General features: G+C 31.5%; 1 protein-coding gene across 3 annotated transcripts in view; it reads right to left on the bottom strand.

Moving 5' to 3' along the window:
* The window catches only part of tty (tweety), a 253,959-nt gene that overhangs the window by 130,675 nt on the left and 109,039 nt on the right, over positions 1 to 14,245 (bottom strand). For all 3 annotated transcript variants that reach the window (XM_088224035.1, XM_088224037.1, XM_088224036.1), the window contains one exon: positions 8,649 to 8,693. The gene's annotated coding sequence lies outside the window, so the exon portion shown is untranslated. The remainder of the gene's footprint in view (positions 1 to 8,648; positions 8,694 to 14,245) is intronic.

Here is a 14,245-nt window from a genome sequence, read left to right as displayed (position 1 = left end):
AATCAAATACACATATACACCTTAAATTTTAAAAGGTACAAAATAAAGATATCAAAGCCCATAGACGTATTTAATTTATTAACCTCGGTGTTATAAAACCCAACAGTACTTTATATTGTATGTAGATATCAGATCGTAAAATTCAGGTTTATACTCGTATTCTCAAGTCAAATACAAGATAAAAGAAACCTTTCTACCTGTCTTCCCTCGAGAGGATAAAATTGATGTAGGCGTGAACTTGATTTATATTTTATGGATGTCGTTAAGGGAGGCAGTTTCAGTTTTAAAAAAACCAAAATAGATTCATAAAGTATTCATTTTGAAATTCAATTGATTTAAATTTAACAGTTCATTTAAATACAGACTAAAAAGAACGAAATGAAAATATAATACACCTAAACATCTAAATACATATATTATGTAATCAATATACGTATTTAGATTGTTAGTTTTAATATGATTTGTATACCAAGTATCTGGTAGCGGCTGACTAAAGATTCGGTTTCGGCTTGCTTCGTCCAAAAAATGAGTTTCGATTTAAGTTTGTTTTTGTCAAAATGGGATGTTTTATCTTACATTTTCAAGCAACAAATATTTATACGAGTAATATCAATAACTACTGCCTAATTTGAGGGTATACTATACAAAAAATGTTAATTAAGGTTTCAGATAAAAACCTCGTTTTGGTCGACCACTTAAAGTGACAGATACAAATATGTACACGTAAGGCTTCAAAGAGATATTCAAAAATACTTTTATTGTATCTAACCTAAGAATGAGATTTAAAACCAGTATCATTGAAATAAAGTTTCAATAAAGTTACTCAACAATACAAGTTTAGTGATTGAAAACAGAATAGGCTTAAATAAATTGGAAACTACTTAAATTTCAAGTCAAAAGACAAAATAATTTAGAAGTAAATAATAAAAACTATACAGTTTTTGTGAAAAAGAAGGAAACATATTTTTTAAACGCATAAATATTGTAAGTTATTTCAGATATAGAGGTGTTAAGCATTGACAGACGTATTTAATTTTAAAAATACCAAAAACATTGTGCACCTATCTTTATATTAACTTAATGATACCGTAAAATAAAATTACCTTTTTATCCAACGTCAAAAGGACGTTATTCGTAAAAAAAATCCTCAGAAAATTTAAATTCCGTAAAAGGTGTTATATTCGTGTCTAACATACTTATGAAAATTCTACAAAAAATTTCAAACATTAATCGTGTTTAAAATGCCCCAAAAGTAGCATTAGGAAATTAGGTTGACTTTAGTCGACCCATTGTAGTATTAACGGTTCAACTTAAGGTTAAAAGTGGAGCCAAATGACTGAGCTTATTCTAAAGCTTCGTCTGTTTCAAATAGGGCATAGAAATCTATGTGTTCAAACCGAACCGGTTATTTTGTAAGTATATTTATTTACAAAAAAACCTGTTAGGAATACGAAATAACAGATATACGTAGGTTGTATGTTAAATTTAAAACTAGGTTTTATTGTTGCAATGAACAAAAAGAAAAAAAATGTATTGTAGGTGTAGGTATACCTACTATAAAATCATAACTTATAACATTAAAAAGACAAGACTTAAGCTGTTACTCTAACGTCAAGGAATCTCAACAGCTTTTTTATAATAATTTTTCAAGTGAATGTAACTATTTATAATAGACAATACATCACTTTAATTATATCGTAATTGATATGTGAAAAATATGATGAGCAAAAATGTGCATTGCTGCCTATACATACTGTAGCAAAATTATGGAGGGGGTACAGCGCATTCGAAATTTTAATGTTAATGTTTAGTGCCTGTCGATTAACCAAGAAAATACACAATTTTTGATCGTGTAAGGACATTTGAATGTTCAGTACGAAAATTTCCACGACAAAATACTATTTCTAAATTTGTTACATCAGAAAGGGAAAACATTTTTGAGAAAGGAATATGGAAGTCTAGACATTTGCAGGTCTTATGATCTGTCGTTGGCTGGTGTAAGTGGCCACTTTACACACTGTGTAAAGTTCACCATTCTGCCCATATTTAAACATCCACATTTCCCCAACTCTTCAATCTGTTGACTTTTGTGAAATAAAAGAGCCGAAACTTTTATTATGCGGGTGAGATTCATCCGGCTGAACCAATTCATCTAGTTGGTTAATTCAACAATGTTTTAAGTATGTATAAATGTTTGCAGACAGGCTGGATTTCCTCCCTTGGGAGTTATTTACATCTAAATTTGTTGCAACAGAGAGCGAAAACATTTTTGAGAAGGGAATATGGAAGTCTAGGCATTTACAGGGTTTCTTTCCTGGTAATTGACTGGTTTAAGTGGCCACTTTACACATTGTTCAATTTAGATCGAAATAACTTCTAAGGGAGGAAATCCAGCAAACATTTTGAAATACTAAAACATTTGTCAAAGACTATTTCGTTTATTTATTGTAAATGTTTTAAAACATGAAATCAATACAAGGTAACATTGCATTATAATATTTAATAAACTTGCGTATGTGTGCGTTACAAAAAGATTTCATGTAAATGATTCAAATTTGCGTGCTTAAACAAGGATACATATTAAACATTTGAACGCACTGTACCTACTTTGACTTTTTTCGTGCAATAGCTAAGACACTTTAATCGCGTGCGGAAGGTTCTGGGTTCGATTTCCGATAAGAAAACAGAGTTGAGATGCAAAAAAAATGAATTTGACACGAGTTTCATTATTTATTTTATTTATTTATATTATTTATTTATTTTGTTCATTAACGCCCAAAAGGCATTTACAAAAAATATAAATGAAATACATGTTAACATACTAAATAATAAACACAGAATATACAGAAAAAGTATGTGAAATTAGTTAGAAAGGATACTCGTATAATAAAAAGTTTTACAAAGTAAAAAAAAAACGATGATAACAAAGGTATGCAAGAAAAAACAGTAAGCATATAAACAAAAAAATGCAAAGATATAAGCTTATGAAATCAATTCTGTAAAGCAAACAATATATAAAGTGTTACGGTGAGCAAGAAAGACAAATTTAAGTTAAATTAATAAACCAGCAAGCATATATTATCACGAAAAAATAAGAAATAAAAATATGTATATATGAAATGCGTATTTGCCAATACTACAATGCAATTTGATATAATAGTAAAAAATAAAAAACAAGTATAAGGTAATAAAAATAAACAAGTAAGTATTTTTTTAATTTATGGATTTGAATTGTCAATGATAGTTTGGTTTCGTAGTAACCGAATAACGCTTATTCCGTTTTTTAGATGTAAAAATAACCGGATACCGGTTAGTAAAATTTGACGAGTATTTGTAAACCCTGGGTTTTAAGTTCAGACAGAATCACCGGTGATTTGGTTATTTAATATTAACATTAACACATAGAGGCGAGGGCGCGGCTCGAGTCTAGAATAACGATGAGATTATAATGAGTCCCGGTCCCGGCGTTTTCGATAAAACGGAAAACGATGACTTTACATTTTAATACGCGCCCTGAAAGGTCTTAGTTAAAGCGTTTAAATCATCTCTACGGTGTTTTTTAAAAGAAAGTTCTTAATGTCTTGTATAAGAGGTTTTGTAATTCTTGCGCGGTGAAAAATATAGAAACAATGAGAAAACGACCATTTTACAATATATTTTTATATAAGATGTTAAGATCATTGGTCAAATTTACATATTACCTCGTGTGGTATTTACCCGAAATGCCGCATTTGAAACACAGTGGTTAATAGTTGTGCAGAAAGAAGCCAGCCATAAAAAAGTGAAACTGAGAAAATAGCGCTTTTGTGAAAAGAGTCAAATCTACACAAAAGTTGAAATGTTTTTTGCTTTGGCAAATGATAAATAATGCATGCATTTGTTTTTTTTTAATAAAAAAAAGAACTTAACTATTTATTTAACCAGATTTAATCATTTTAATGACAGCCAGATCACTGAATGAAAGCTCAAACAAACTCTGAATGTATGAGGTAACATTAATTTTCGTGACATTTTGACATCATGAAATTTTCAGAAGGTGATTATTACAAGTTTTTGTATTAAAGCGGCCTGGCTGTTTTAAACAGAACGTAGAATTGAGCTTCCTGAATTCGATAACACCAATATCTCATTTGTTTAAAATTGTGGACTGGCTCCTTTCTGCATAACTACGTTCAATTCGTCGTCCACCTTTCAAAAAGGCGTATCTCGTTATTTGTCGAAATTGAGTTACGAAAATTTCAATAAAAATTAAGTTATATTAATGGAATAAATGGGCATCGTACTGTCTTGAAATATTTTTTAAAAAAAACAGCAAAATAAAGTAAGATTATTTTTTTACTATTTTCAAAGGCAAAAATTTTCCAAAAAAATTCTTAAAAAGTCGTCTTAAAAATCAATAAATTCGAGGTACGCTGTTTTGAAAGATGGACGACGAATTATGGATCGATAATGTACATACTAATTATAGCAGGGTTCGCAGGCTATATATCACTGATATACCTACACAAATCACGATATTTATAATTTAGTAACGGTCTTTGTTTTTACGAGACATTTCCGTGTTTTTCCATGTTTAACGTTATTTAGATTCCCCGGGCACCATAAAGTCGCGTTTGTTGCGTGTGGTGGACCGGAATGGGAATAATACTTTCTCGTCTAACTATATTTTTCATCATTTGGTTTGGTTCAGAAACTCGAAGATGGACTGGGTAATGGGTAGGCCGCGAAACTGGTATTCATATTTAAATATATTAACCAACATTATTTGAACGTGGATATGTAGAAAAGAGCCAGTTTACAACTTGGAAAAAATGCGATATTAGTGTTATCGGATGCAGTATTGGTGCAAAACACCCACAGCACAAGAAAAATCTTACGGTATAGATGCTGATGGGAAGATTAATGCGTTCAGAAATCTAGTTCTCTAAAATTAATTGAAGTAGATATTTTTTTTATTTTATTTATTTATTAACACTCTTTATCAAAATATAAATCCATGTTCACTTTGCCCAGCTAACAAGGGTACATACCCCGTTCCAAGCTAGGCAATTACGTTTTAATATATTATAATAGTTAACAAATTAATATAGAGCACAGACAAACAAAATATAAACTTATTCGTATACACATTTTGATACATATACATACAGACATACACATATATACACACACACATATATATATATATATATACACATATATACACATGTACATACACACAAACGTACACACATCCATGCGCATACACATACATACATTTATAAAAACATAGACAATTTATTTATGCGAAACTTCATGGTTGTCATCTATAAATATATATATTTTTAAATTATTCCTTATTTTTTATATTTTATTTTCGACATCCAGTAAGAATCTCCAATCCGTGGCATGCATCAACTTTTCTGACTCCCTACGACCAATGTCATGAAAGAGCGAGGTCAACACCTTCCGTAACTTAACACTCGCGTCTTTCCACGATTCTGGCAAAAGGTTATGGACCTTTTTGCCTACGTAATAGTGTTGTCTCGATGCCAGAACAGTGTTGACCCCTTCACTTAGTATCAGATCCCTATTAGAGTATCTTGTATTATAGTTGTGGTGGACGCTTGGGTAAATGTCTCTATTTATGTGTGTAAGCACTACCGTTAAAAATACTTTAATTTCATAAATCCGGATGACTAGAGTTCGAATAAACATAGTTCTACTGTATTTATACGGAATATTTCTATATTTATATAAATATCATGATATTTTCGAACCCCGGTACATTGCCGTATTTGATGCAAAGAAGTTTTTGGATATTTTTTTTCAATTTCTCTGTCTTGTTGGTTCTAGTAGAATACTACAAGTTGGTATAAGAGTTATCGGATTATGGTTACTTTTTAAAAGAATGGTGTGAAAAAGGTGGACAAATAACTTATACAGTACTTAGTACTTGCCATGAAACGCAGAGAAATTTGCATAGGTACTTTTTGTGCCTCCATAAATAAGAGATAAATTCGGTCCACTTGCTCCGATAGCGCAGCGAAATATTTACAGTTCGAAGATTCGAGAAAACTTAAAATGAAGCGACAAGTAATATCTCGGAGGCGGGAGATTCGTATTTGTGTCGCGAAAGGGGAAAACGATGTCATACATAGATTTGTGGAGCTGCTCTGGTGAGGCGACACACGACAGCCGACAGTGCGGTGACAAATCATTTCCGAAAGAACATCAAACCCCTTTTCCATCCTGTTACCCGGATCTCGGGTGGAGAGAAACATAAGAGATGTCACAATGATAAAGAAAATCAATCTTTTGGTTAATAAAATATGTCATACTCTCTATCTCCACCTTTTTTACTTGAACATCAGTTCAAGTAAAAAAGGTGGAGCATATAACATTCAAAACTCAAGGTAGAGTTTTTCTTTATCGGTTTTTCAGCAGTATAAGCGATAATTATAAATAATATATTATGTTTCGTCTATTCCTTATATCGTCATGCTTTGTTTCTTTTATTATAATTCCTTACGTCACGGAATGTATTTATTTGTATATATTACATGTAATATTACAATAAATAAAAACCAAAAATACGATATATGGAATTCTGGTTTAATAAGTTCTGGAATTAAATACTAATCAAGTACCTTGGTACCTACTTGGCAATGAAAAGTTTCAGCGTCTTTTTTCCGTTTATCCGAACGGTTTTTACACGCTTTCACAACCAAGCATTTCAGTTTCGAATTAAATGTTAAACTTACGTCAAAACCCGGCTGGCGGTTAAAGAACGACTAAATACGCTTAGGACAGGACTGAGCGTTCGGGCATAATTTAAGTGTCATAATTTTAGTGGGTTCCGGGTGCGTCGATTAATAGGTCGATAGTTTTAGTTAAGAACACCGAACCTATTTCTGTGGTAACATAAAAGCATTATGAAGTAAAGTTTTGTAAGCATACTAAATAATGTTTAATCTTAAGAAGAAACGCGGTCCGACTTTTCTTCATACAAAAGTATACCCGTATTTTCTCTCTGGATTATGGCACAAGAGCAGTGGTTTTTTTTACACACTATAGATATTTACCATTTGCGTGTCCCTATTGTTAAGTTTTTAGAAAAACTATGGGAACTTGAACCATCCAAAAACCTGTAAAAAAACGCAGAACGTACGAATACACATTTTTTTAGACGTGCGGAAAACGAAATGTCGATTTTGTCTATTCTAACAAAAGATCCGACATGCAGTTGTCTTTTTCGCACGGTATTGGGGAGGCATCCGCAAGACAGTAACAGAAAAACTATGTTCAAATACCTATTTATCAAAATTCCTTGTCACCGCAAATTCCAACAATTCATGTTATCCGAAACACTAAAATAATAATGAATATGTACGTATTAAATTTAAACAAAATACAAAAACTGATATCAAACTTTCGAGTAATATACTCAAATCTAGCAAAAGCGAAGCATTACCGGGTTCAGCTTGTCATTAAAAAAACCAAGAATCAGAGGTTTGTGCAAAATAAACAGAAAACAAGCAGTCAGCGTACACGCGGGAATTGTTAAGTGGGCGCGACTCGCAACTCGCAACTCGGCAGGTCGCGATTCCGGGCTCCGGAACCCTTTACCCGGTGAGTAATTGGCTGGCCGGGGCTTGAGGGGTCATTGAAGATCCCAAGGACCATCGACTAATAAAAACACCACTCAATACTCGATGGATACCATTAATTTGACGGAATAAATAGCGTGCGGATAAAGGGTAGCGCGAGCCAGCGACCTACGCTTTTCATCATATAAAAGGGATGTTTTTTACAATTATTATTCATCGTAAAATATATGTGGTTCCGGTGAAACCCTGCGTTTATTTTATAGAATAATTCATATAAATTTCAAACCAGGTTGTGCTCTCGTGGTAGTATTGTGGACTCACGGAGCAAAGGTCCGAGGTTCAAATCCCATTCTACAACAACTCGATTTCTATTTTTCCAACACAAGTTATTTACGACTTTTAAGAAAAAGTCTGATTTAAAAAAATATTTGAGTGAATAATAAGAACTCAAGTATTCATTTTAGTCCGAAAAAAAAACTTTATCGACTATAATATAGAATATAACGTATACAAAAAAAAACATGAATAAAAAGAAAACAAAGGTATACACGGTAAAATAGCGGCCTCCGTGGTGTAGAGGTCAAGACACTTGATTCACACACGGAAGGTTCCAGGTTAGATTCCCAGTGAGAACACAAAAAAATATTTTTTTCTCAAGCCTGGGTGTTTTGTGATGTAATTCACCACTGTAATTGGGCCTCCTGGCCTGTTGTGGTGCAAAAAAAAGTTTAAAAAGTTTAAAAAAAAGTTAAAGTAAAAAAATGCCGGACTTGTTGCCATTAGCAATTTCTTACATTCCGACGAAAAACAAATAAAATTACAATAATAAAAAAGGTAAAAAATAAACAATTTAAAAAAATAAATAGTTAAGTAAATAAATAAAAAGTTCAGAAAATACAAAATGGAAATAATATAAACCAATAATGTACAAAAGTAACATAAAACTTTTAAATTATTTTTTATTTAATAAAGCTCTAAATTAAATTATGTTTTTTTGTTTGTTTGAAAAGATTGTTATTAATTACTTAGAATTACTTATAAAATTAATGAGTGCATTACCTTAGTTAAAGAATTGTTGAGATAGTCATTGTTGGTGTCGCCAGTCTGTAACAAAAATAAAATTAATTTACGGTACCTTTAGGTAAACCATTATCATCATTAATCATTCAGTAAAAATATTATTACATTGTAATCTCTTTTTACAATATGGATACGTTCCACACAATACCGCGTATAAATATATGGTAAAAATAACAATGCTGGAAAGGTTTCCTTGTGTAAAAATATATATAATTATTTTATTGATTTTACACTTCATGTGTATACAGTTTACATACATATGCATAAGGGCGGGCATATTGTCTAAAGGCATTTTCTTCCTACTTACCCAAACCGTTTAATTTGAGAAAATCAGTGGTATATGAACATATTGTAGGTTTATTATAATATTTTCATTATAAAACAAAACATTGATATATGGGCACATATATTTTTTAAGAAATAAAAATTAGCTAAATATATACACTATTTTATGAAGTGAGGAGGGGGTAAAGGGGGAAGGAAAAAGGGGGAGAAAGGAACAACTTAAATATTCAGGAAGTGACATATCATACGTAATTTGAATTGGAGATGTAACGATACATAATTTTCCCGATACGATACCGATACCGATCAGTGGCTTAGTAGAAATAGAAAAAAAAAACAAATAAATAATGAAGAATTGTCTTTATTCTGCATATAAGTTAAAAATATTTTTTAGAGGCTGAACTTTGACAAGGTTGTAAACCAAAATGTTAAATAAAAATTTGAAGAAAGCGTTTATTTGTATGTTATAATCAAGAATATTATCAAGCAATCAAAGCGCTAATTAAGAAAGTAATTATCATTTAATTACACGAAGTGGTAAAGTAAACCGATACAAAAGACAAAGTCAGTAATTAAAGTTAAGTTTTGGTAGATTTTTGTTAAGAAAATAAAAGTTTGTTCAAATTGTTAGCAGACAATCTGTTACGCAAATCATTTTGTATGAGACCTGCAGTTGAAAACAGACGCTCTGAGGCAACTGAGCTCAGTTGATAAGACAAGTATTATAGCTTTTCAAACTCTTAATATCGGCTGTATATAATCGGCGATGCCGATATATCGGTATCGGAATCGTTACATCCCTAATTTGAATGTAAATGAAGGGGCGTCTCTAACATTAGTGGGTAGATTATTCCATCGAGTAGATACTACTGTGAAAGAGGAGGCAAAAAAAGAGCCGTGAATGGGTATTAAATGGGTACTCTCGTTTCTTAAACGAAGAGATAGCCCATGCTGTAATGGAGGTTGGAAGAGCTTTCTCAGTTATTAAAAAAATATTGTGAAGAAGTGATAGAATGTGAATGTTTCCAGTGCCAGTGTCGTTGCGTGCGATATTCGGTTATGTGGTCGAATTTGCGAAGGTGAAATATATGACGTATACAAACATTCTGCAATCGTTCCAACTTTCAAGAAATTCAGAATTAGCATCTGGATAACATACATCTGGATAACATACATCTGCATAATTAAGGAGTGGAAGTAGTAAACTCTAAACTGATGTTTGCTTAACATTAATTGTCTTAATCTATTCGGGATATAAAAAGAAACGAAATGGTTAAAAATAATATTGTATCGTATTTTTTTTCTTAAATATAACATAACATCAAAATAAAGTAAAAAAAAATCGTAATAAAATTTATTCACTATCATACTATTTACATTATATTATTCGCCAAGCAAATAAAAGAGCAATGTAGGGCAGGGCAGGGCATTCCAAAGACGAATCGTATAATATACAGGGTGTTCATTAAACCCTGTCACATCCGAAACCACGATGATCAGTATGAGCAAGAAGACATATTGCCACATGAAAATAATTTTTTAGAACAAATAAAATTTAAAAAAATAGAATATCAGAAAAAGCAAATGGTTTCTGACTTCTGCATGGGAGAAAAAAAGGGTGGGAGGGAAGGGGAAGTCTGATACGCCAAATCCGGGCTCCCCTCGCTTCTCCTCTGCAGGAGTAAGCAACCATTTGTTTTGTTAAATATATATTTTTTTAAACATGCTAATATGTCTTCTTGCCAATTCTGATCGTCGTGGTTTCGGATGTGACAGGGTTTAAAGAACACCCTGTATTACTATTACGAATTGTTAAATAGGTGTTATCTTTTTTTTTTAATTTGATATTTGGACCGTGATATTTGAAATCCTGAAAACGAGGTTTTAGTGTACCATATCTTTAACAGTAATACTAATTTTGAAAAAAATGTAATTGAATAGATTAAAGCGTATTTTAAAAGATGTTTGGTTTCATGATAACAGAAAATTCATCGAAAAATTATAAAGCCTGTCAAGTGAAAAGTGTTGCTTTAATGGGCAAACCTGTTGTCAACATAATTTGCGAAAGGAAAGTTTTTAAGGGTCGGAAGTTTCCATTGAAAAAGTAAAGTTTTACTACAGACGGGAAACGTCATCCGCCCGCAAACAAGGCAGAATCGAGGTGTGAACCTACTAAAAACTTTATAGCTCAATGAAATTTCCCCTTACTGACCATTTCGTATGCTGTGATTGATTTTGTATGCGTTTTACCGATTTTGCTGTGCAGGGCGGAAGGAGGGCATTAGAATCATCAAATATAAACCTAATGTGAAGAATAGGGAGACCGCGTTTCCTCGTCAGCCGGCGTAAAATTTGCTTCTAAAACGCAAATACCTGATAAGTTTTGCCCATTTTTGCAACCCTTAAAGTTTTTGAAATATGAGTACGTATTAAAGAAACAGGTTAAGAAACACTTTACAGAAATAACATGACGTGACTAGTTACATTAAAAAGCGACCCAAATGGGGAAAACCTTTAAAGCGTGCAAGTTTTCATTTAGATAATCAGCAAAAAAATACCCTATAACCTACAACCTGTGGGCACAAGTTAATATAAAATATTCAGTAATTTTATTGTATTTGAAATTTCATGGTTTTATGGAGTGGTTAATTTGTGGATATTTATTTTTTGCATGCGCCTAAACTTTGCTTCATTTATGGCCACACTGATGATTAAACGGCAAACGAATACGAACACGTGAAAGTAAATACAAAAAAATAATTTAGACCATTATTGCGACGTTAAGCATTACGCAAAACACTTCATTAGGTTGAATTGACCAAACCGTATACGTTTTTTTCGTTTTTTTTTTTTATTGTTTTACACATCATTTGACGTTTAATCATCAGTGTTGCCATTTTATCAAGTAAAGTTTAGGTGCATGAAAAAAATAAAAAACCCTTTTTTTAGGGGATAGAGGAGATTCAGAATAACCCCTGCGTGTAGAAAACGCATTTTCAACGCGTATTTATGTACTAAATACATGCTAACAGAGCGATCTTTTCGCGCGCAATTCCGTTCAGAATACCAGCTCTGATAGTGCATCGTCATCATCACGCTCACAATAATATATCAAATCTTAAGAAACCACTCAAAATATTTTTTTTCTCGAGAACGTCAAATCAAGAGTTTATTATGACTGTTTAAAATATATTATGCCGACCGGTTTTAAAAATAAGAAAAAAAAAATAATATCAAATTTTACCAGTCCTGATAATATGTGTAGAAACGACAGCGGAAATCATTGTGAAATAATTACGTATAAAATGTCCGATGCCCTAAAGCAATATAAAGCTTCGTTAATAGTCAATAAAATATTCACATATCTCATTAAAAATAGTGTGTACCATTATATTGATGAATTGGTGCGGGTAAAATATATTACAAGTTGGTATTTGATCTTATTCAAAAAATGAAATATATTCCTATTCGCAAAGCTTTTACCTTGTTAAAAGAACCCATATAACTCTACTATGTTCTGGGGATAAAAAGCTGCCCCAACCATTTATTTAACGAACGACCCATCTTTTTGCATAAACAATCTTGAATTACGTGTTTTTTCACGTGCCAGTATTATCAAATTCTATAGAGTTTAATAAAAGAAAATATTTACCTAACTACGTTAGATTATTTTCGTATTTTGTGTCCGCATGGGATAGGTATTTACGTGTGTGAATTTGCAGCAAGCTGTTATTTTTTAAACGTCTTCACGGAACAGCTTAATTTTTGAAACACTAACTATTATTGCTATTTTTATTTTAAAAAAAGAAATGCCCATCTTTATACTGTATATAACATAATATAAATTGCTGTAATAAATATGAAAATATGTAACCATAGAATATTTTTATTTTTAAATATCACGTTCCTTGGAACCCGAATATCTTGACTTGAACTGATAGGATCAAAGATGGAGTAAGAGGTATCGTCCTGTATTTTGTGTCCAGATTGATGAAGAATACAGTTATGTGTGTTTATAAAAAAAATATATAAATATTTTATTTTTTTTTAATATTAGAAATTGAACTCAACGTAAATAGCCCTATATTCGAATTTATTCACGCCGCATTGAAATCTCGTCGAGATGACGTGTTCGATAAACTGATTTGGTCGCCTGTGTCAATATTTAACGGTCGGAAGGGACCGTTCAAAAGTCTTAAATTGTTATCTAATAATTGAATTTGACGGCAGAACTCTTCGGCCTTGTCAGAAAGTCCCCGCACTGGGACTGTGTAAAGTCGAACGAGTGCCTATTCTCAGAACAGGGGTTGTAAAATTCGATTTTTCTTAGGACGATTTCCCATGCGACTTCTACATACTCGTACATATTACTAAGACAACACGCGGGTAATATAATATTATGTTTAATAATGAAAGTCGTTTGGGAAAGGATTTAAACCATAGAGCTAATTTAGGTAGTAGATATAATGCAACAGCAATAGAGAAATATCACGTACTACGAATACCTACCGACAAAAATATATTAAATGGATTTAGAATAATTAATTGTATTTTCAAAATTATTGTAAATATGGTGGAATTTTTTTTTTATAAAAATTTAAAAAAAGAAAGTTTAAAAAAAAATGTGTTGTGACGTTGAGATTCATGACGATGTTAGATAAAAATTTGAGTGGTTTAGAACAAATTTGAAAATTAACATGAATCGTGACGTATTAGGGCGTGGCCAATGCAATGACCGTTTTTGCGGAAATTCAAAATCACAAATTTAAAAATATTTTTTATGCTACTAAGTGGCAAAAAGTGTTTTTTTTTACTGGACAGCATTTCATAGACCCTTATTACTTTTAAAATGCAAAAAAAAGTGGTATTTCCCTATTATGGCACTAAACAAATAACACATTTTTGAGACACAATTATTATTTTTGTAAATATTTATAAATAAAAATGTTAATAACAATCTCAACATATATACATTTCTCAATAGAGATAGAATATGTATCTTATCATAAATACTACATCTTTGAACTACTACTACTAAGCACTAACTCCATGATTATTCGTATTATAATTGAAAATTGAATCACTTTGTTTTTGGACACATTTTGATAAAATAAATCAAACAACTTTATATGAAGTTTATATTTGAAGCACTAACTTTGTGGTTATTCATTATAATAAAATAAATAAAACAACTTTGTTTTTAACCACTAATTTTTATTTTTCACCGACCGGTTTCAAAGCAAACAAGCTTCATTGTCAAGGTTTACGTAACTAATGAATTGATTCCTTTT

This window comes from Micrasema longulum, unplaced genomic scaffold, assembly GCF_059751315.1.
Source record: "Micrasema longulum isolate JH-2025_06_02 unplaced genomic scaffold, ASM5975131v1 h1tg000261l, whole genome shotgun sequence".
NCBI lineage: Eukaryota > Metazoa > Arthropoda > Insecta > Trichoptera > Brachycentridae > Micrasema > Micrasema longulum.
The sequence above is the reverse complement of the archived record's forward strand: the minus strand, read 5'-3'. Positions and strand labels throughout refer to the sequence as shown.